Below are 22,752 nucleotides of genomic sequence, written 5' to 3'. Positions count from 1 at the left end.
AGAAATGCCTCCTCTGAGAGACAGAATGGTTCTTAGGCCAGAGCCTGGGTTCAAAGCCCTGCCTCTGACACTTCAGGGCTGCATTGATCTTGAAATGCAGCTATTGTTGGCTTCTCTGGGCCTCAGTTTCCTCATTTGTAAAGCAGGAGGCACAGTGGCCTCTACGTTACTCTGATTGTTGTAAGATGAAATGACTTGAGTCTTTAAGCATTTTTACAGAGCTGGACCCACAGGAAACTCGATAATTCTTGGTAGATTGAGGATTTTGTAAGCATACTTGTAATCACACATACACACACATTTACATTTTGAATTCTTTCCAGCTGTTATGTCTAAGGTGATCGTTCATCCACAGGCCTCATGTAGGCATTGAGTGCATTTTTAAAATGGGAATTGGTAGCCAATATTTAAACATTATGAAACTTGGCAAATGGACGAATACAGATTTCTGGATTTACTTGGAAAGTTGGAAATTATGACAATGACCTAGGTTGGGGTGGGTAGAGGCTGTCCCCTTTGGAGAAGGCATGAGCTCAACAGCTCACCGCAGTCTCCATCCCTCCCAGTTGTCTCTCACACGGAGGCTGAATGTCAGTTGCCTTTCTTCAGTAGGGTGTGAGGTTGTTGGTTTTTTTTATTCTTCTTAAAAATTATTGATTTTTTTTTTTTTGAGAGAGAGAGAGAGAGAGAAACATCAATGTGAGAGCAATACATGGTCTGATTGCTTCCTGCATGCCCGTTGCTGGGGATCGGCACATGCCGTGACTGGGAATCGAATTGGCAATCTTTCTGTGCAGTGAATAATGCCCAACCAACTGAGCTACACCAGCCAGGTGCTGGCATTGTTTTTCTTAAAGTAATAATGATCATTATTTAGCAGTTTTTCTTAAAGTAATAATGATCATTATTATAGTATGCTTCTAACGTACTCAGTGGGTGCCAGACACTGTGCTAAGTGCATTAATTCACAGTAACTCATTTCATTCTCACCGTCACCCTGTTATGATGACCATTTTATGGATGGCAAAGTCCAGACACAAAGAGGTTAGAAAAGATGAGACTTAGAGGTGAGAAAGTAGATGACAATCTAAAATGACCATGGGTTTCAAGAAAATGTGAGTGTATAGTTGTATTAGTTGCCTATTGCTGCTGTAACAAATTCCCACCAACTTAGTAACTTAAAGCAATACAAATGTATTATCTTAGTTCTTGGAGGTCAGAAGTCAGATGTGAGTATATAGGATTAAAATCGAGATGTTGGCAGGAAAAATTTACCCCCAAATCCTTTTCCTGGGTCTGATTCTGTGGGAGCCCAATGGACACATGTATAGAACACAGGAATCTCAACACACCAGAATTCAAATAATGTAACTTTCTTTTTGTTCCGAATACAATTTAATTTATGCAAAGATCCCTTTGCACCAGGGTGCTGGGAAGTTGATAGCAGTCGACTGGGAACCAATCCTTCCCACATGTTCCTTTCCCAAGACTGTCAAAACTCCAGTGAACTCAGGATATGCCAAGGCATTCAGGGTGAAGAAGGGGTCAATCTGATCACTGACCTACACATCCACACATGTGCCCAGCATCAATCTGCTGCTGCTTCTTTTTTTAATGTATATATATATTATTGATTTCAGAGAGGAAGGGAGAGGGAGAGATAGAAACATCAATGATGAAAAAGCAGCATTGATCAGCTGCCTCCTGCTCGCCCCTACTGGGATGGAGCCTACAACTTAGGCATGTGTCCTTGAGCCGGGACCCTTCAGTCTACATGGCCGACTCTCTATCCACTGAACCAAATCAGCTAGGGCTCAATCTGCTTCTAATCCATCAGCCCTCCACTTGGAACTTGTGACCTGTCAAGAAGGGTGCAATTTCTACTCCTCCCTATAGTTCAGTGGTTCTCAAACTTTCCTAATGCCGTGACCCTTTAATGCAGTTCCTCATGTTGTGGTGACCCCCTACCATAAAATTATTTTTGTTGCTACTCCATAACTGTAATTTTGCTTCTGTTATGAATCGTTATGTATATATCTGTGTTTTCCGATGGTCTTTGGCGACCCCTGTGAAAGGGTTGTTCGACCCCCAAAGGGGTCCCGACTCACAGGTTAAGAACTGCTGCTATAGTTGGTGATAAGGCTGATCTGGGGCCAGGAAACTCCGAAGCAGCCTGTGGTTTCAACTGCCCAGAGACACCATTGAGTCATTTCCTTTTGGGGACCTGCAGCACCTCTGGGCCCTGCAGTGGGGTCCATCCTAGCACTTCTCTGGGGAACTTTCCATGTTTCCAGTGCTCTTTTTTGTTTTTTCCCAAAAAGCAGGGCACAAGAACTTCCTCCCTATTATGGGTGCTGGACTGTACCCCCTTAAAATTTATATATTGAAACTCTAAGCCCCAATATCTCCAAATGTGACTATAGTTGGAAATAGTGCCTTTAAAGGGAAAATTGAGATAAAATGAGATCATTAGAGTTGGCCCTAATCCAATATGACTGGTGTCCTTATAAAAAGAGATCAGGTCACTCACACACAGAGGGAAGGCCCACAAGCCAAGACTGCAGAAGGAAGCCACCCTGCCCACACTTTGTTCTCAGACTTCCACCTCCAGAACTGTGAGAGGCTAATTTCTGTTGTGTAAGCCCTCTAATTTGTGGTACTTTACTATGGCAACCCTAGCAAACTAATAAAAGACTTCTCCTTTTTCCACAAGTCCCAGGCCATCTTGTTCTTGACTGAGAGGGTAGGAAGAAGCATTAGATCTTTATAAGCGAAAGAGAGATGCAGAGGCAGAGAAGTTGTGCAGTGAAATCAGAGGTTGGAGTGATGGGTGCAATTGCCGGGGGAGGGGGATCCATGGGCCAGGAATGCAGGTAGCCTCTGGAAGTTGAAAAAGGCAAGGAAATAGACTCATCCCTAGAACTTCCGGAAAGAATGGCTCAGTGGATAGAGTGTCTGCCTGCGGACTGAAAGGTCCCAGGTTCTATTCCTGTCAAAGGCACGTGCCTTGGTTGCGGGCACATCCCCAGTGAGGGGTGTGCAAGAGGCAGCTGGTCAATGTTTCTCTCTCATCGACGTTTCTAACTCTCTATCCCTCTCAATTCCTCTCTGTGTAAAATCAATAAAATATTTTTTAAAAAGAGAGAGAGAATATAGCCCTGCTGACACCTTGATTTTAGCCCAACAAAACTGATTTGGACTCTGACCTCTAAGACTGGAAGATAACTGATTTGTGTTGTTTTAAGCTTCTAAATTTTCAGTAACTTGTTACAGGAGCATTGAATCTGTAGGTCAAATTGGAGGATATGGATATCTTTATAACATTGAATCTTCCAGTCAATGAATATGGCATGATTCTCCTTTTAATGCATCTCAATAATGTTTCATACCTTTCTTCACAATAATTTGAACCAATTTTAGATTTATTTCTAAGTGTTTTACATGTACCGGTGTTGTTATAAATGGCATCTTTTTAAAATTATATTCTCTAATATCTGTTGCTAGTATATTCAATGCAATAGATGTTTTAGTTATCATAATGACCACAAATGGAGGAAAGCAAATGACTGCATATTGAGCTCAAAATCATGGTTATAAAGTTTTTCAAGAATTTTCTAGAAAAACCAATAAATTTAGTGAGACCCTCGAGGAAATGAAAAAGGACCAACTAGAAATTAAGCATACACTGACTGAAATAAAAAATAATATATAGAGATCCAACAGCAGACTAGAACATTACAAGAATCAAGTCAAAGATTTGAAATACAAAGAAGTAAAAAACACCCAACTGGAAAAGCCAAAAGAAAAAAGAATCCAAAAATATAAAGATAGTGTAAGGAGCCTCTGGGACAACTTCAAGTGTACCAACATCCAAATTATGGGGGGTTCCAAAAGAAGAGAGAGAGCAAGACACTGAAAACCTATTTGAAGAAATAATGACTGAAAACTTCCCCCACCTGGGGAAAGAAATAGAATTATAAGTCCAGGAAGTGCACAGAACCCCAAACAAAAAGAATCCAAAGAGGACCATACCAAGACATATCATAATTAAAATGCCAAGAGCAAAAGACAAAGAGAGGATATTAAAAGCAGCAAGAGAAAAACAGTTACCTACAAGGAGCCCCCATACGATTGTCAGCTGATTTCTCAAAAGAAACTATGCAGGCCAGAAGGGAGTAGCAAGAAATATTCAAAGTGATGAATAGCAAGAACCTACAATCAAGATTACTCTATCCAGCTAAGCTATCATTCAGAATTGAAGGTCAGATAAAAAGTTTCACAGATAAGAAAAAGATAAAGGAGTTCACCACTGCCAAAGCAGTATTATATGAAATGCTGAAAGGTATTCTTTAAGAAGAGGAAGAGGAAGAAAAAGGTAAAGATAAAAATTATGAACAACAGCTGAAACCGGTTTGCTCAATGGATAGAGCTTCAGCTTGGGGACTGAAGGGTCTCGGGTTCGATTCCGGTCAAGGGCATGTACCTTGATTGCGGGCATATCCCCAGTAGGGGGTGTGCAAGAGGCAGCTGATCGATGACTGTCTCTCATCGATGTTTCTGACTCTCTATCTCTCTCCCTTCCTCTCCGTACAAAATCAATAAAATATATTTAAAAAAAAATTATGAACAACAAAGTGACAACAAATACATATCTATCAACAAGTGAATCTAAATATCAAGTCAATAAAAAATCTGATGAACATAATAAACTGGTGAATATAATAGAATCAGGGGCATAGAAAGGGAGTGGACTGACAATTCTCAGGGGGAAGGGGACATGAAGGGTTCGGGAAGAGATTGGACAAAAATCTTACACCTATGGATTAGGACAGTGGTGAGGGGTAAGGGCATGAGGTGAGGGTGGGGGGGAAACTGGGTGGAGGGGAGCTATGGAAGGGAAAAAGAGGAACATCTGTAATAATCTGAACAGTAAAGGTTTTTCTTAAAATTCTATGCCAACAAATTAGATAATCTAGATAAAAGGACAAATTCTTAAAAAATACAAAATCTACCAAAACTGATTCAAGATGAAATAAAAAATTTAAATAGGCTTATTATAAGGAAAAAGAGTAGATCACTAATCAAAAAACCTCCCAAGAAAGAAAAGCCCAGGATAGATGGCTTCTATGGTGATTACTCCCAAAGATTTAATGAAGAATTAACACCAATCTCTCTCAAACTCTTCCCTCCAAAAAGAAAGAAAGAAAGAAAGAAAGAAAGAAAGAAAGAAAGAAAGAAAGAAAGAAAGAAAGAAAGGAAGGAAGGAAGGAAGGAAGGAAGGAAGGAAGGAAGGAAGGAAGGAAGAAAGGAAGGAAGAAAGAAAGACACCAAAGAGGAAGGAACACTTCTAACTAATTCAGGGGACAATGTTACCTTGTTACCAAAGCAAAACAACGGCATCACAAGAAAACTACAGGTAAATATCACTTATAAATATAGATGCAGAAATCTGCCAACAAAATACTAGGAAGCCCAGTCCAGCAATACGTGAAAAGGATCATATATCATGACTGCTTGAGATAGAATGCAAGGATGGTTCAATATACAAAAGTCAGTTAATATAATACACCACATTGACTTCCAGTCAAGATGGCAGTGGTAAATGCAGGACTCAAATCCTCTCACAACCACATCAAAAAAGACAATGAAACTACAGAACAACCATCATTCAGAACCACCTGAAATCTAGCTGAATGGCAATCCTACAGCTCTGGGTTTAAAGAAACCACAACCCAACTGGTAGGAGGAGCAGAGAGGAGAAATGGGCTAATCCCACAACCATATGTGGCAGTTTAAAATCAGAAGGGATCTCTTGGCTGCAGAGTTTCCCCCAGAGTGAGGTGTATCAGCCTCACACCAGACCTCCCAGCCCAGGGTTCCAGTGCTAGGAAGAGAAATCCACATAACTTCTGGCTATAAAAAATACAGTGTGGCCGGGGACTGGTTTGGCTCAATGGATAGAGCGTCAGCTTGGGGACTGAAGGGTCCTGGGTTCGATTCCGATCAAGGGCATGTACCTTGGTTGCGGGCATATCCCCAGTGGGGGGTGTGCAGGAGGCAGCTGATCAATGACTCTCTCTCATCGATGTTTCTAACTCTCTATCTCTCTCCCTTCCTCTCTGTAAAAAATCAATAAAATATATTTAAAAAAAAAAAAAACAGTGTGGATTGTGGTGAAGTGAGACAGAGGGCGCCGGAGTCTCAGGTAGTTCCTCTTAAAGGACCCATGCATGGACTTACTTGGACTCACTCCCTCTGAGTTCCAGCACTGAGGCAGCAGTTTGGAAGGAACCAAGGACATACAGGGAGAAACTGATTTGTCTGGCGAAAAGGTGAGAGCTAGGGGAGCAGTTTATAGCCAGACAGAAGTGTTGGCAGAGGTCATTGTTCCTTTTCAGACACACACACACACACACACACACACACACACACACACAGTTGACAAGCAGGCACCATATCTAAGTCTCCATCAACCTGGCTTACACAATTTGACACAGCCTGGTGATTCCCTAAGACTCCACCTCACCCAGCTTCTGGGCTCATCCAACCTTTTTCCAATGGCTTTACTCAACTGCCCTCTCTAGCCTCATGCTTCATACTTTCCTAAAATCTCTCAAACAAGCAGCATCTGGACACTGTGTACCTCCTACCTCTTGCTAAGTGGCCCCAGGGCTAGCATTTAGCAGCAGCCCACCTTGGTTCACATCTTGGCCTCTCCTGGCACCTCCAAGCCCAGCATAAGTAGCAGCTATCTTCAGATTGCTCTGTAGCTTGTGCCAGTTGACCCCAGGCAGCGCTTAGGCAGGGGCTGACTTTGCACCTCCTGGGAGGCTCCAGAGCCAGTCCACCCAGTGGACAGCTTCAAACGATGCCAGATTACAACAACCACCTCAATGAGCAATATATTCAAGGGGAAAACTCAGTAAGCACCAAAGCCCCACTGAAACAAGTCCTGCTCTGTACAGTGGACTCCTGCACAGCCGCTCCTTTGCTGTAGTCGCAGTTAATCCTCATAACCAATTGGCCTGGGTGTCAATCCCTCCCAGTGGTGCCAACAAAAACCAAGGCTCGACTACAAAAGGACAGTGTACACAGTCCACACAGGGACACACCTGGAGCACACAGCTCAGATGACAGGAGGCTGTGCCACTGGGCCCTACAAGACACCTATTACACAAGGCCACTGTACCACTGGGAGATGTAGCAGCTCTAATTAATGTATACAAACATAGGGAAGCAGCCAAAATGCAAAGACAAAAATCCAGGTTCCAAATGAAAGAACAGGAGTAATATACAAAAAAAAAAAAAAAAAAAAAAAAAAAAAAAAAAAAAAAAAAACCTAAATGAACTGGAGGCAAGAAAACTACCAGATACAGAGTTCAACACAATGCTTATAAGGATGTTCAAGGAATTTAGTAAGAATTTCAACAGCATCAAAAAGGAATCAACAGCCCTATTTGGTTTGGCTCAGTGGATAGAGCATAGGCCTGTGACTGAAGGGTCCCAGATTCTATTCCAGTCAAGGACACATGCCTGGGTTGCAGGCTTGATCCCCAGTAGAGGGTGTACAGGAGGCAGCCGATCAATGATTGATACTCTCTCATCATTGATGTTTCTATCTCTCTCTCCCTCTCCTTTCCTCTCTGAAATCACTAAAAATATATATATATTTTTTTTTTTAAAGGAATCAACAATAGAGTAGATGACGCTGAGAATCAAATCGATTATTTGGAATATAAGGAAGCAAAAAAACACCCAAACAGAACAGCAAAAATAAAAAAGAATCCAAACCATATGAATACAATGTAAGTAAGGAACCTCTGTGACAGCTTCAATCATGCCAACATTCTCATCATAATGGTGCTAGAAGAAGCAAGAGAGAGAGAAAGAAATTGGAAACCTTTTTGGAAAAATAACGACAGAAAACGTCCTTATTTTGGGGAAGAAAATAAACATACAAGTTCAGGAAGCACAGAGAGTCCCAAACAAGATGAGTCCCAAAGAGGCCTACACCAAGATACATCATAATTAAAATGACAAAGGTTAAAAACAGGGTGAGAATCTTAAAAGCAGCAAGAGAAAAGCAGTTAGTTATCTATAAGGGAGTTCCCTTAAAACTGTCAGCTCATTTCTCAACAGAAACTTTGCAGGCCAGGAGTGGCAAGAAATATTCAAAGTGATGAAAAACAGGGGCCTACAACAAAGATTACTCTACCAAGGAAAGCTATCATTTAGTCTTAAGGGACAGGTAAAGAGCTTCCCAGACAATAAAAAGCTAACCTTCGCCGAAACTGGTTTGGCTCAATGGATAGAGCGTCAGCTTGGGGACTGGAAGGTCCTGGGTTCGATTCCGGTCAAGGGTATGTACCTTGGTTGCGGGCATATCCCCAGTAGGGGGTGTGCAAGAGGCAGCTGATCAATGACTCTCTCTCATCGATGATTCTAACTCTCTATCTCTCTCCCTTCCTCTCTGTACAAAATCAATAAAATATATTTAAAAAAAAAAAAAAAAAAAAAGCTAACCTTCATCACCCCCAAACCGGAATTACATGAAATGTTAAAGGGTCTTGTTTAAGAAGAAGAAAAGAAAAAATATGAACAATAAATACATATATGTCAACAATTGAATTTAAAAATTAAACAAACAAGCAGAACAGAAACAGGTTCATAGATACAGAAAACATTTTGATGGTTGCCAGATGGAAAGGAGATTGGGTACGAATGTCAAAGGTAAAGGGATCAAGAGTATAAATTAGCCTGACCAGTGTGGTTCAATAGTTGAGCATTGACCAGGAGGTCATGGTTTGATTCCCAGTCAGGGCACATGCCGGGGCTGTGGGCTCAATCTCCACTGGGAGTCATGCAGGAGGCAGCCAATCATTGATTTCTATCTCTCCCTCTTCCTCCCTCCCTCTCTGAAATCAATAAAAATATGAATTTTTAAAAAGAAGCAAAAATTGGTAGTTACAGAATAGTCATGGAAATGTAAAGTACAGTAGAATCTAGTCCATAATATTCTAATAACTATTATGATGTCAGATGGATATATGATTTATCAGGATGATCATTTAGCAAGTTATTTAATGTCTAATCACTGGAGTATACACCTGAAACTACTATAATACTATCTCTCTCTCTCTCTCTCTCTCTCTCTCTCTCTCTCTCTCTCTCTCTCTCTTGCCATCTCTCACTCTCTCTCTCAAAATCAATGGGAAAAATATCCTCAGGTGAGGATGAACAAAAATTTTAAAATGATTTCAGGTTCAATTCTGGGAAGGGCACATGCCAGGGTTTTGAGCTTGATCCCTAGTAGGGGGTGTGCAAGAAGCAGCTAATCAATATTTTGCTCTCACATCCATCTTTCTCCCTCTCCTTTCCTCTCTCTCTAAAAATCAATAATAATAATAATAAATATTTAAATGGAGCTGGAGCTGCCATCCCAGAGCAACTGCCTTGCACATCTTATGCTTCAGACCTTTGGAACATATAGCAGGGCAAAATAACTGTTGGACTGGGACTAAAGCAACCTGTGTCCCAAACAACTGTTTGCAATGATGATGAGCAGATTGAAAGTTAAAAACATTCTTTAGAATTAGCATCGCTATGTTATCTGAATCAATAGAAATGCCTTCTTTTTATTGGTAAGAATTGTTCCCCTTCCCTTCCTCACAAATAACCTTTGCCTTTGTCTCCTATTTGGAATACAATTTGAGCTTCTGCCTGAATCACTGCTCACCAAATAGCTAATCTTATTCTCTTCGGATGAAAGCTTGTTTGCCTCTCACATTGAAAGAGATTTTATTTTTAGGCTGACATCAATATAACTGATTCAAATTCTTGGCCATTGGTGATGAACTCAGTCTCTTCTCCCCACAGTTGAAATTAAAGGGGAGGGGAGAGGGGGGAGGGAGGGCTGAAGGTTCCAACCCTGTAATCACATGTTGTGTTTTCTGGGATAGCCCCTATCCTGAAGCTATCCAGGGTCACTTCAGAGTCACTTCAATGTTTGTTTGAAAGGGAATTGTTCTGAATAACAAAAGATACTCCTAAGAGGCTTTTCCAATTTTGCAAGTCTGATCCTATAAGACTGTCTCCAATACAGAAGATATCCAAAAGTAGACACAGCTGATACCTACATCCAATTGGCCTGAAAGTCAATTCCTCCCAGGGATACCAACAACAATAAACACTTAGTTACAACAAGGCTGTACATGCAGTCCACAAAGGGGAGCACCATGAGTATCTACCTCAGGTAACTGAGGAGGCTGATCCACTGGCCATATAGGACACCAAACACACAAAGCCATCCTATCAACTCTGGGAAGCAGCGATAATGCCGAGACAAGGAAATAGATCTCAAATGAAAGAGATCAAGGAGAACAAAAGACTGGATATAGAGTTCAAAACTGCGGTTATAAGGTTTTTCAAAAATTTCCTAGAAAAGGCTGATAAATTTATCGAGGCCCAACTAGAAATTAAACATAAACTTACTGAAATAAAAAATATTATACAGAGATCCAACACCAGATTGGAGGATCACATGAATCAAGTCAAAGATTTGGAATACAAAGAGCCAAAGGACACTCCTCTGGAGAAGCAAGAAGCAAAGAGAATCCAGAAAGTTGAAGATAGTATAAGCAGCCTCTGGGACAACTTCAAGTGTACCAACATCTTCTTCTGGGGGTGCCAGAAGAAGAGAGAGTGCAAGATGCTGAAAACCTATTTGAAGAAATAATATCAGAAAACTTCCCCAACCTGGTGAAAGCAATAGACTTACAAATACAGGAAGCATACATAACCCCAAACAAGAGGAATCCAAAGAGGAACACACCAAGACACATCATAATTAAAATGCCAAGGGCAAAAGACAAAAAGAGGATCTTACAAGCAGCAAGAGGAAAGCAGTTGGTTACCTATAAGGAAGCACCCATACGACTATCAGCTGATTTTCAACAGAAACTATGCAGGCCAGAAGGGAGTGGCAAGAAATATTCAAAGTGATGAATAGCGAGAACCTACAACCAAGATTACTGTATCCAGCAAAATTATCATTCAGAATTGAAGGGCAGATAAAGAGCTTCACAGATAAGAAAAAGTTAAAGGAGTTCATCACAACCAAACCAGTATTATATGAAATGCTGAAAGGTATTATTTAAGAAGAGGAAGATCAAGTGAATTAAAAATCTGAGGAACAGAATAAGCTGGTGAATATAATAGAATCAGGGGCAAAGAAAGGGAGTGGATTGATAATTATCAGGGGGGAAAGGGTGTGGGGGGTGCAGAAAAAGACTGGATTAAAATCGTACACCTATGGATGAGGACAATGGTGGGGGTGAGGGGAAGGTAAGGGTAGAGGGTGGGGCGGGAACTGTGTGGAAGGGAGCTATGGGGCGGGGGGAACAATTGTAGTAATCTGAGCAATAAAGATTTATTTTTAAAAAATAAAATAAAAGATACTCCTCTCACCCCCATCATCAAGAAATTCCAACGGTTTTGGCTCTTGTGCTAAGAACCAGTGATGAAGACCAAATATAGATTTCTTATTATATCACAATATCACAACGGGTGGCCTCTGATATCCTGTAGACCGGAGACTAGAACCTGAAGATGAGAAGAGAAAACAGAACAGAGTTCTGAGCCCTAGTACTTGTGAACATAACCTTCTTTGGAACTAGGGTCTGTGCAGATATAATTAAGATAGAGCAGAGGAGCTTGTATCTGAATAAAGGGGTACAACTGGTGGTAAGCACAGGGCCTGCAAGTAAGAGTCCCTGAGAGTCAGAGCGTGGCTGACAAATCTTGTCTTCATGGGCATTCAGTCAATAACTATTTATTAAGCACCTACTGTGTTCCAGGCACTGTTATAAACACTGGTATTAGAGTCCACCCTCACTCCCAAATAAGATTTCAAAATTGCTAGTCTTCCCCTTCCCAGAGGTCTCTGAGAAGCCACACTAGGTTAGACGTGGGAGGAGGCAGATCATTCCAGGCTTTGGTTCTCCGGGCTTGCTACTGAGATCCACACATTACCCGGATGCAGAGACTATTCCACCTCACTCAGGTATCCTGACTTTACAGCTTGCTGCTGTAACAGGAAGGGCTTTGGGGCCATCTCTCTCGGGGAGTGGCAAGAAATATTTTGCATGCAGGAAGAGTGAGCTAAGTTTTTGGTGATTTGATGGGTGGATTTTGATAGAGGTTGGTGTTTCCCACCTAATATTTTCAGCTTTTCTTCTTCTAGGTTACAGAAGTGTGCCACTTCCCTGCATTCTCCGAAGCTGGGCGGCAGCACAACATGCCTAGGCCCGTGGAAAGTGAATGATACTGACATTTCAGCTGCCATAGCAGATCTGAGGCCCTCACTGATCCGCACATAGCCAGAGCAAGTAATCAACGTGTATTGCATGAGTACATTTCAGGGATGGTTGTTATTACAGCATAACCTATCCTAGCCCACCCTGACCAGCACACAAGCTTCAGAAGAAGGAGGAAATATCAGCTTTGACAGTGAAATTCAAGGTTTTTTAGCTCCTATCAAGGCAGTAGTCTCTCTCTCTCTCTCTCTCTCTCTCTCTCTCTCTCTCTCTCTCTCTCCATATATATATATATATATATATATATATATATACACTCATTATATAGGAACCTGAAGATGGGAAGAGAGAACAGACCACAATGAATAATTTTGTGGCCCAGACAATATAACGGTATGTGGGAAATGTTTTAATAAACACTTTGTAACTTAATTTTTACAATATCCTGTATACATCATTATTAATAACAAACTACAACATTTGCTAATAACTAATTACTACAATCATGTTACATGAATTTCCCTTATGCATCTTACACGCAGGTGCACTATTTTCTCTACACTAATACTAGCAGTGAATATTTTAGCAGCCAATTGCCATATCATTAGTTTTTAACTGACTTGTTTGGTGTGTGCAACAGGAAATATTTCACTTTTGGAGAACAAGAGAAATAGTTTTATTTATGTGATGCTTATTAATTTGTGCACTTATTAAGTGTCTGTAAGTTCATGTTCAAGAAAAAATATTAATTTTTATTAAAATGTTCTATTATTTTATGTTAACAACTAAAAGCCCGATGCATGAAGATTCATGCTAGAATGGGTCTTCCTTTCCCTAGCTGCCAGCACCACATCTTTCCCTCCAGCCTGAAGCCACCTCTTTCCACTCCAGCCCCACCTTTCCATGCTGCCCAGAAGCCCTGAGTAACTGGGGGCAGGTCAGAACACTTGCTGTGTAGTCATCGTGGCCTGGTGCCTGAGTATGCAAATTAACCTGCCATATTGTTGAGCTGATTTGTATACTCACTCATGATTGGCTGGTGGGCATCACGAAGGTATGGTCAATTTGCATCTTTCTCTTTTATTAGATTGTTCATTTGTTCCAGTCCTTGGTATTCAGCATGTCTCTATTGAAATAAACCTACGTTTCTATGGAAATTGAAGCTTTTGTGTGTGTGTGTGTCCCACATAAACTTAAACCTTGTTTATTTGGCCCATATTAGCCTTTGAGTTTGATATGCCTGCTCTGCTGGCTCTGTGCTGGGTGCTGGGAGAAAGCTTCCCTTACTCAGTGCGTTCCTTACCCCTTTTCCATTTCCTGGAGCTCAGCATCCAATGCTATTTTTTGTCCCCATGCAGAAAGTTCTGGAAGATGAGACTTCTCTTTCATTTGGCAGGAATAAGCCCCCTTTCCATTGTGCCAGAAACCTAGCATCTCTCTCCCCCAACCTTGGTAGAGATAGTTCTACTTATGTGCAGGCACTTGCATGCTAATCCACTGAGTCCTTTATTGTAGCAGCCATGAGAATGCTGATTCTCAGACCTCTACCCACAGGGAACAGTACTGGCCTAGAGCCACAACTGCTATGCTCCAAAATCCATCACCACGTCTACAGCAAAGCCATCCTTCTTGGGCTGCTCCCAGTGGATGACCAAGGCAACAGGGATTCTAAGGAAAACCCAATCCTAGAAGGCAAAGGACTTTACCCAGCAATTTTGGTTCCAGGCCTCCCCCAAATGTCGTGTAAAGCAATCCTTAGATCATGTAACTATAGAGGGAGCTTTTATCAAACTTTCCTTCCCACAGTCCGTCAGTAACCTTGCCTTTCCCAGCTCTCTCCCCCCTTTTTTTTTTTAATATATTTTTATTGATTTTTGTACAGAGTGGAAGGGAGAGAGATAGAGAGTTCGAAACATCAATGAGAGAGAGTCATTGATCAGCTGCCTCTTGCACACCCCCTACTGGGGATATGCCCACAACCAAGGTACATGCCCTTGACCGGAATCGAACCTGGGGCCCTTCAGTCCCCAAGCCGACGCTCTATCCATTGAGCAAAACCGGTCCCAGCTCTCTCCCCTTTTATCTCACAGGTGGTTCTCTAATATAACCCTGTCACTTTGCATCCGGTCTTGTAGTCTTCTTCTCAGGGAACCTGAACTAACACATTCCTCCACCATCTTTCCTTCTCCAGTAGATGGGCAGCCTCCTGTTTAGACCCCTGCTGTGACTGCTCACTTGTATTTTTACCTATAAATTATCTGGAAAAGCTTTGCCTCGTGCTTCCTGAGAGCTTTCACATGGCAACCCTGTAAAAGCTGTCTCCTAGGCTCACATTAACTGCTGGCTCAGGGCTGGGACACAAGCACCATGCTTACTGGTAGTTGTCCCAGTAAGCACTCACTTTCCAAAGGTACACCCCATGCAGTGCAGAGCATGATGGCCCCTGCAAATAAGGTCCTGGTAGCCCGAGCAGGCCTCAGGAGTTGATGTTCAGTGCATGATCTGAGGAGACTTTTTCATCCCTAAGACATTTTAGAAGCATATTCCCTGACCCCGCCAGCCATGCTACACCACGAAATACTACATCTCCTCTCAAATTCATGTATGTATACCCTAAATTGGGTTGGGGAGTGATCAAAGAGATCACATATTAAACAAGTTCTCTGAGTTATTCCCTTAAGGTACTGAAACCCTAAAATCAATCCAGTTCGTTCCAGAAAGAAATCAAGTCTTTTTTATCTTCAATTAAAATTTACATTAAGTATTGTTTTATATTAATTTCAGGAATATAACATGGTGGTTAGACAATCATATACTTTAAAAGTGCCCCCCCACCTCTGATATTCCCAGTACCCACCTGGCACTATACGTAGTTATTATAATATTATTGACTATACTAGAGGCCTGGTGCATGAAATTTGTACACAGGTAGGGTTCCTAGGCCTGACCGGTGATCAGGGCTGAGCTGTGGGGTCACTGGTGGAGCAATTGTGGGGCCCCCACTGGTACCTGCCTTGGCCAGCCTGGTGCCAGCCCTGCATCCCCCCAACCCCCATCACCACCGCCAGTTGCCTCCCTCTGTGGGGCAACTAGCAGGGTAAGTGGGGGGAAGGAGGCTGCTGGCACCTGCCTTGACTGGCCTGGGGCCTGTGGGCTGGAGGCAGCTCCTGCATTGAGCGTCTGCCCCCTGGTGGATAGTGCACATCATAGCTATCAATTGTTCCACCTATTGTTCTGTCAATCAGTCCATTTTCATATTAGGCTCTTATTATATAGGATTCCTATGCTGTACTTTACATCTCCACAACTATTCCATAACCACTAATTTGTACTTCTCAATCCCTTCACCTCTTTCACCCAGTCACCCAACCACCCTCTTTCTGGCAATCATCAGTCTATTCTCTGTATCTATTAGTTTGTTTCTGTTTTGTTTGTTCATTCATATTGTTCTCTAGATCCCACATATAAGTGAAATCATGTGGTATTTTTCTTTCTCTGACTGATTTATTTCACTTAATATGATGCCTTCTAGGCCTATCCATGCTATCACAAATGGTCGGATTTCATTTGGTTGTGGCCAAGTAATATTAATTGCATAAATGCACCACCACTTTTTTATCCTCTTGTCCATTGATGGTCACTTGGGTTACTTCTATACCCTGGCTGTTATAAGTGCTGCTGCGGTGAACATGGGGGTACATTTATGCTTTCAAGTTAGTGTTTTGGGTTCTTCGGCTATATGCCCAGAGGTGGAATTGCTGGGTCATGGGGAAGTTCCATTCTTAACTTTCTGAGGAGCCATCGTGCTATTTTACAAAGTGGCTGCACCAATCTGCATTCCCACTAGCAGTGCATGGAGGCTCCCTTTCTCTCCATATTAGCCAATGCTTGTTGTTTGTGGATTTGTTGATGAAAGCCATTCTGATGGGTGTCGGGTGATATCTCTTTGTGGTTTTGATTTGCATTTCTCTGATAGTTGGTGACGCTGAACATATTTTCATGTGTCTATTGACTGTCTGTGTGTCCTCTTTAGAGAAGCGCCTGTCCAGGTCCTCTGCCCATTTTTTAATTGGATTGTATATAGGGGCATTGAGATGTATGAGTTCTTTACATATTTTGCATATTAGCCCTTGTCAGGTGTATCATTGGCGAATGACTTAATCCATTCAGTATATTTTGTCTTTTCATTTTATTGATGGTTTCCTTTGCTGTGCAGATGCTTTTTAGTTTGATGTGGTCCCATTTTGTTGATGTTGTTGTTTTGCTTCCTTTGCTTGAGAAGATATATCAGGAGAAAATTGCTATGAGAAATATCAGAGATTTTATTGCCTATGTAAGAAACTAGGTCTTAAATACACATTACTGACTAATCAAGCTGGTAACAACATGAATGAGCCTTGAAAATATCATATTATACAAAATAAGTCAGGCAGAATAAGTTAACTATATGATTTCACTCATATGTGTGATATAAAACCAAAGGTAACTAATGAATAAACAAGAAAAACAAATTAAAACCCATTAGACTTGTACACAGAAAAAGTCTTGAAAGCTAAGTTTGGCAACAGGAACGAAAAAAGAGATCTGAAAGACTTCTATAGCCACTATGGGTCATCCCACACAAGACAAAGCTAGAGTTCATCACCACCAAACAAGTATTACAAGAAATGTTAAAGGGAACTTCTTTAAGAAGAAGGGTGGAGGGGGGTCCCAAGATGGCGGCCTAGGTAAGCACCTAAGCTGCTGCCTAGCACAACAATTTCAAACGACATCATCCAAAAACACAGGAAAGCTGGCGAAATGGGAAATCTACAACTAGAAAGAAGGAGAGAGGCTCACAGATTGGATTGGGACCTGCAAAGCGCTGAGGTAGGGTGACGTGTGCACAGAGAGGAAGTTTGGCCTAATGCCTGGCTGGCAGGAGGGGAAAGGAAATCCTGATTGCACTGAACTCTTTCCTATTGCACTGAACCCCAACCCTGACCAAAACCCCGTGGACCCAGGCTCATATGGGTGGAGTCCAGATTGTAGAGAAAGGCACCTGGAGACTCAGAGACTGGGAGATTGGGGAACTCAGAGCCACAGTGGGCAGGGTCTACAGTCGTGTGCAAGTGAGTGCGCACAGAGAGGTCTGACCGTGAGGTTGTCGCGACCTCTCCATAGTGGAAGGAGTCAGAAGCACCAGACTACAGAGACCCAACCCAATTCTGGGTGAGCCCCTGGGGCACCCATGCTCTTACATGGGGAATCTGGGATGGTCAGGTGGAAACTCAGGGAAGCCATGGAAGTCAGGGATCAGGCTGAAACTCAGGCAAGCACAAGGACAGGGCTGATGAGAAGCCAAGACTGTCAGCTCAGCCCTGAGACTCTGCCCCATCCAAGCTAAGCACAGAGGCTTTTGAAGTTTTGCAAATATGATCCTATAAGACTGTCTCCAATATAGAAGGTATCCCAAAGTAGACACAGCTGATACCCACATTCAATTGGCCTGAAGGTCAATTCCTCCCAGGGATACCAACAACAATCAAGACTTAACTACAGCTGGGACCAGTTTGGCTCAATGGATAGAGCGTCGGCTTGGGGACTGAAGAGTCCCGGGTTTGATTCCGGTCAAGGGCATGTACCTTGGTTGTGGGCATATCCCCAGTAGGGGGTGTGTAAGAGGCAGCTGATCGATGACTCTCTCTCATCGATGTTTCTAACTCTCTATCTCTCTCCCTTCCTCTCTGTACAAAATCAATAAAATATAATTTTTAAAAAAATCTTAAAAAAAAAAAAAAGACTTAACTACAACAATGCTGTACACGCAGTCCACAAAGGGGTGCACCAAGAGTGTCTACCTCAGGTAACTGGAGAGGCTGACCTACTGAGCCATATGGGACACAAAACACACAAAGCCATCCTATCAACTCTGGGAAGCAACGAAAATGCTGAGACAGGGAAACAGATCTCAAATGAAAGAGATGGAGGACAAAAGACTGGTTATAGAGTTCAAAACCACAGTTATAAGGCTTTTCAAGAATTTCCTAGAAAAGGCCAATAAAATAAATGACACCTTTGAGGATATGAAAAGAGATCAACTAGAAATAAAGAATACATTGTCTGAAATAAAAAACATTATACAGACAATGTATACAGAGTCCTAAAAACAGAATGGAAGATCGCAAAAATCAAGTCAAATATTTGGAACACAAAGAGCCAGAGGACACTCCTCTGCAGAAGCAAGAAGATTAGAGAATCCAGAAAGTTGAAGATAATGTAGGAAACCTCTGGGACAACTTCAAGCGAACGAACATCAGAATTATGGGGTCCCAGAAGAAGAGAGAGAACGAGATACCAAAAGCTTATTGGAAGAAATAGTGACAGAAAACTTCCCCCACCTGGGGAAAGAAATAGACTTACAAGTCCAGGAAGCACACAGAACCCCAAACAAGAGAAATCCAAAGAGGACCACACCAAGACACATCATAATTAAAATGCCAAGAGCAAAAGACAACGAGAGAATATTAAGAGCAGCAAGAGAAAAGCAGGTATTTACCTATGAAGGAGCACCCATACGATTGTCAGTTGATTTCTCAACAGAAACTATGCAGGCCAGACGGGAATGGCAAGAAATATTCAAGGTGATGAATAGCAAGAACCTACAACCAAGATTACTTTACCCAGCAAAGGTATCACTCAGAACCAAAGGCCAGATAAAGAGCTTCACAAATAAAAAAAAAAAAGCTAAAGGAGTACATCACCGCCAAACCAGAATTATATGAATTGCTGAAGGGGGTTATTTAGGAAGAAGAAGAAAATAAAGATAAAAATTATGATCAACAGTGAGGAGGTAAGATGGTGGAAGAATAGATGGGCGGATTCTGAGCCCTCTCCCGAAGCAGAAAGAGAGAGCAACTGATGGTCTTGTGCTGTGAGTGTTTATTAGCAAGCTTGGAGACAGCGAACACCAGAAGAAACTGCTGGGGGGCTGCTGACGGAGGTACCCCTCACAGGGAAGCACCCACGTGGGCTACTTCCCTGCCCGGAGCTACCTACCGGCTTGGACTGGGAGACCTCACCATCTTGAGAGGAAGATAGGATCGTGTCAGAGGCCTGAATATCCACAGCCGCAGCGACCACCAAGCAGCGGTGACCCTCAGAACACGGATCCCAGGCGGCGCAAATACCTGACTGCACCAGAGTGCCCCACTGCTCGGCGAAAAGGTCAGATTTCCCGGGGAGAGGGTGGAGAGTGCTCGCGGTGAAGATAAAAAGCCTGCGCGCCCGCGCTCGCGGAAGCTGGAGGACAAAGGCAGTGATTACAAGTAGAAGCCCCCGCTGTTGGGCAGGTGTCACCCGTGAAAGTGGACGGGGCTCCTAACAGGGGAGATATCTAAAGAGCAATACATTTGGATCTGGCTCGGAGGGATATCGGAGAGTTGCGGGAGATTGCAGTTGCTAGGGCCTGCCCCCTCCCCCCTCCATAGTTCCTGCTGCAGAGAGGGCGGAGGAAAAAAAAAAAGCTGGAGAGGCTAGTCTGGAAACTCAACCCAGAAACACTGCCCCCAGAGCCTAATTCACAAATTGACTCTAGTGTAATAAAAACAAAGCAAAACCTGCCTAAAAATCAGGACTGGATCTTAACAATAGAGGAAGCGAATGACCTTCATTACTGCAAATTTTACTTAAATTTTTTAAATTTTATCATTTTTTTTAATTTTTAAATTTTTGTTTTTTATTTTTGTTTTCATTATTTGCAACGTTTTCTCAAGAAACTATTTTTTTTTCTTTTTCCTCACTTGATTTTATCTTTATAATTATTACATTGTATATGTAATCAACATTATTACTACTATTAATTTACCATTTTCATCTTATTTTCTTTTGTTTCTTTTATTATTTTTATTTCATTTGATTATATAGATATTTTTTTTATTTCAGGATTACTGTTCTACAGTCTTTATCTATCTTTCCTTCTCCAACGCTTTATTTTATCTCAACCCTACCTTTATGCCTTCACCCTCTTTCCGATCTTTTTCTGTGGTACCCCGTTTATCTTAACCCTTTCCTGCTCTAGATTTTCCCCATTCCTTATGTCTACCCCCTCCTAAAATTTCACCCTACTTGTATATATCTAATTCCAACTACCTGCTCCAAGCCCATTCACACCTCCCTCGCAGTTGTCCTAACAACAAAACAAAACGAAACAAAACAAAAAAACAGTCTTTCTCTCTAACTCTTTGAAGTTGTATGTTGAATGTTAACTATACTGAAGTTGTATGCTTTTTTTTTTAATAAGATTGATTTGCATATGCTTTTTGTTTGATTGTATGTTTTTGTTAGCTGGGTTCTAGTCACCATTATTGGTGGTTATTAATATTGCAAACACATTTCTATTCAGTGCCTGTGTGTTGTACCTGGTTGTGTTGTATTTTGTGCCTTTAAATCAAAGCAGGAGAGAGAGAGAACTACACAACCAGACATCCTAGATCATGGGAAGACCAAAAAACAGTCCGCAAATGAAAGAAAAGCAGGCTTCACCAGAAAAGGAAGTAAACGAGATAGACTTAAGCAACCTACCAGAGCAAGAATTCAGAGTAATGATCATAAGATGGCTAAAAAGAATGGAAGACAAATTTGACAATATGAGTAAGACCCAAGAGGAAATGAAGAAGAACCAAGAAGAAATGAAAAATGACATTGCTACTGTAAAGAACTCAATAGAAAGCATCAAGAGTAGATTAGAAGAAGCAGAGGACAGCATCAGTGAGCTAGAAGACAAGATGGAAAAAAATACCCAATTAGAACAGCTTCTGGAAAAAAAAAAATTAAAAAACAGGAGGAAAGTCTAAGGGAACTTTGGGACAATACAAAACAAAACAATATTAGAATAATAGGGGTTCCAGAAGGAAAGGGAATTGAGGAAAACATGGAAAACGTATTTCAAGAAATAATGACAGAAAACTTTCCTGAGATAGAGAAGAAAAAACCCACACAAATCCAAGATGCTCGCAGAGTCCCAAGCAAAATGAACCCCAGAAAACCCACCCCTAGGCACATTATAATTAAGCTGGCAAATACCAATGACAAAAAAAGAATTTTAAAAGCAGCCAGAGAGAGACAGAAAGTTACATATAAAGGAACCCCCATCAGACTAGCAACTGATTTCTCCACAGAAACTTATCAGGCCAGAAGGGAATGGGATGAAATATACAACGTCATGCAAAGGAATGGTCGGAATCCAAGAATACTGTACCCAGCAAGGCTATCAATCAAAAATGAAGGTGAAATCAGGAGCTTCACAGACAAAAACAGACTAAGGGAATTTATCTCCACCAAACCAGCAATGCAAGAAATGCTAAAGGGTCTACTGTAAAATTAAAGAAATTGAAAGCAAAGAAGGAACACAGGGGTATAGAATAAAAATGGCGTCAAATCAGTATCTATCAATAATAACTTTAAATGTAAATGGACTAAATGCTCCAATCAAAAGACATAGGGTAATGGATTGGATAAGAAAACAAGACCCATATATCTGTTGTCTACAAGAAACCCACCTCAGAAAAAAAGATGCACACAGACTGAGGGTGAAGGGATGGAAAAAGGTTTTCCAAGCGAATGGAAATGAAAAAAAAGCTGGGGTAGCAATACTTATATCTGACAAATTAGATCTCAGAATGAAGGACATAACAAGAGATAATGAAGGCCACTTCATAATACTAAAGGGAGCAATCCAACAAGAAGAAATAACCCTGGTAAATATATATGCACCCAATACGGGAGCACCCCAATATATAAAAAAACTGCTGGAGGACATTAAGGGAGAGATTAATAGTAATACAATCATAGTAGGAGATTTTAATACCCCACTGTCACCCTTTGACAAATCATCTAAACAAAAAATCAGCAAAGAAATATCAATCCTAAATGACTCGCTAGACCAGATGGAATTAATCGACATTTTCAGAACATTCCACCCCAAAGCCACAGAATATACATTCTTCTCAAGCGCACATGGGACATTCTCAAAGATAGACCACATTTTGGGACATAGGCAAAGTCTCTTCAAATTCAAAAAGATAGAAATCATATCAAGCATCTTCTCAGATCATAGTGCCATAAAATTGGAAATTAACTACAATGAAAAAAATCCAAAGAAATCAAACACATGGAGACTAAACAGCATGCTATTAAACAAGGACTGGGTTACCAAAGAAATCAAGGAAGAAATTAAAAACATCCTGGAAACAAATGACAATGAAAACACAACTATCCAAAATCTATGGGACACAGCAAAGGCAGTTTTGAGAGGGAAGTTCATATCCCTACAAGCCTATTGCAAAAAACTGGAAAAAAAGGGTAACAAATGATCTAACTCTACAACTCAAAGAGTTAGAAAAAGAGCAACAAGAAAAGCCCAGTGTAAGCAGAAGGAAGGAAATAACAAAAATCAGAG

General features: G+C 41.4%; 1 long non-coding RNA gene across 1 annotated transcript in view; it reads right to left on the bottom strand.

Moving 5' to 3' along the window:
* LOC311623502 overlaps positions 1 to 22,752 on the bottom strand; it is a 199,471-nt gene that overhangs the window by 22,058 nt on the left and 154,661 nt on the right. The gene's annotated exons all lie outside the window — the stretch shown is intronic.

Source organism: Pipistrellus hanaki (genome assembly GCF_964339955.1).
Source record: "Pipistrellus hanaki genome assembly, chromosome: 5".
NCBI classification, from domain to species: Eukaryota; Metazoa; Chordata; class Mammalia; order Chiroptera; family Vespertilionidae; genus Pipistrellus; species Pipistrellus hanaki.
This window is presented reverse-complemented; position numbering and strand designations above follow the sequence as displayed.